The 2,147-nt window shown below is 45.6% G+C and overlaps 2 non-coding genes across 2 annotated transcripts; both read left to right on the forward strand.

The window, feature by feature from the left end:
• The first annotated feature begins 1,082 nt into the window (after positions 1-1,082).
• On the forward strand, positions 1,083-1,157 carry Trnal-caa. The gene has a single exon. It is a non-coding gene; the product is annotated as a tRNA-Leu (tRNA).
• A 226-nt stretch (positions 1,158-1,383) lies between these two features.
• Positions 1,384-1,458, forward strand: Trnaa-cgc. The gene has a single exon. It is a non-coding gene; the product is annotated as a tRNA-Ala (tRNA).
• The last annotated feature ends 689 nt before the right edge of the window (positions 1,459-2,147 follow it).

A 2,147-nucleotide genomic window follows, 5' to 3' on the forward strand; every position in this document is an offset into this window, starting at 1 on the left:
TTCTTTGAGCCTTTTCGATGTACTCCGTCAATCCTATCAGGTAAGGATCCTACACCGTGCAGAAGTATACTAAAAGAGGACGGACAAGCGTAGTGTAGACAATCTCCTTAGTAGATCTATTACATTTCCTAAGTGTCCTGCCAATATAACACAGTCTTTAGTTAGACTTCCACACAATATTTTCTATGTGTTCCTTCCAATTTAAGGTGTTTGTAATTTTAATTCGTACGTATTTAGCTGAATTTACGGCCTTTAGATTTGACTGATTTATCGTGTAACTGAAGTTTAACGGATTCCTTTTATCACTAATGTGGAGACCTCACACTTTTTGTTACTTAGGGTCAACTGCCAATTTTCGCACCTTACAGATGTCTTTTTAAAATCGTTATGCAATTTGTTTGGATCTTCTGATTACTTTATCAGTTGATTAACAACAGCATCATCTGCAAATAACCTAAGACGGCTGCTTAGATTGTCTCCCAAATCGTTTATACCGATAAGGAAGAGCAAAAGAGCCTATAACACTACCTTCGGGAACGCCAGAAACCTCGTTTTACTCGATGACTTTCCGACAGTTGCCACGAACTGTGACAGGAAATCACGAATCCAGTCACATTACTCAGACGATATTCTATAGGCACGCTGGCTCTGAGCACTATGCGACATAACTTCTGAGGTCATCAGTCGCCTAGAACTGAGAAATAATTAAACCTAACTAACCTAAGGACATCACACACATCCATGCCCGAGGCAGGATTCGAACCTGCGACCGTAGCGGTCACGCGGTTCCAGACTGAAGCGCCTTTAACCGCACGGCCACACCGGCCGGCTATAGGCACGCAATTTCGGTCGGGCACACAGTTTTAATCTGCCAGGAAGTTTCACATCAGCGCACACTCCCCTGCAGAGTGAAAATCTCATTCTGGAAACATCCCCCAGGCTGTGGCTAAGCCATGTCACCGCAGTATCCTTTCTTTCAGGAGTGCTAGTTCTGCAAGGTTCGCAGAAGAGCTTCTGTAAAGTTTGGAAGGTAGGAGACGAGGTACTGCCGAAGTAAAGCTGTGAGTACCGGGCGTGAGTCGTGCTTCGGTGGCTCAGTTGGTAGAGCACTTGCCCGCAAAAGGCAAAGGTCCCGAGTTCGAGTCTCGGTCGGGCACACAGTTTTAATCTGCCAGGAAGTTTCACATCAGCGCACACTCCAATGCAGAGTGAAAATCTCATTCTGGAAACATCCCCCAGGCTGTGGCTAAGCCATGTCTCCGCAGTATCCTTTCTTTCAGGAGTGCTAGTTCTGCAAGGTTCGCAGAAGAGCTTCTGTAAAGTTTGGAAGGTAGGAGACGAGGTACTGGCAGAAGTAAAGCTGTGAGTACCGGGCGTGAGTCGTGCTTCGGTAGCTCAGTTGGTAGAGCACTTGCCCGCGCAAGGCAAAGGTCCCGAGTTCGAGTCTCGGTCGGGCACACAGTTTTAATCTGCCAGGAAGTTTCACATCAGCGCACACTCCGCTGCAGAGTGAAAATCTCATTCTGGAAACATCCCCCAGGCTGTGGCTAAGCCATGTCTCCGCAGTATCCTTTCTTTCAGGAGTGCTAGTTCTGCAAGGTTCGCAGAAGAACATCTGTAAAGTTTGGAAGGTAGGAGACGAGGTACTGCCAGAAGTAAAGCTGTAAGTACCGGGCGTGAGTCGTGCTTCGGTAGCTCAGTTGGTAGAGCACTTGCCCGCGAAAGGCAAAGGTCCCGAGTTCGAGTCTCGGTCGGGCACACAGTTTTAATCTGCCAGGAAGTTGCCATTATCAAGTTTTTTTTTAATGTTATACAGTGCCTAAGATGGCATACTGTCGTATTAAATACACTATTAGACACCTTGCCTAAGGGTCAGAAATATTGACCCTTGGACACTGCGTCTAATAGTGTATTTTAAATACGACAGTACGCCATCTTAGGCACCGTGTAACATTAAAACATTTGATAATGGTATTTTAAGCCGAAATCATGATGGTGTAAGTGTAACACTGCAAATAAAAAAAACGGTCTAATGGCGGTACTGACTGTAAAGAAAGGCATTGATTGCTTCTTGCCGCTAACATATTTCACGTACGACCATAATCTCTTTGGATTTTCTGCCAGGTTTCGAGACAAAGTTTCGTTGT

This window comes from Schistocerca piceifrons, chromosome 4, assembly GCF_021461385.2.
Source record: "Schistocerca piceifrons isolate TAMUIC-IGC-003096 chromosome 4, iqSchPice1.1, whole genome shotgun sequence".
Classification (NCBI taxonomy): domain Eukaryota; kingdom Metazoa; phylum Arthropoda; class Insecta; order Orthoptera; family Acrididae; genus Schistocerca; species Schistocerca piceifrons.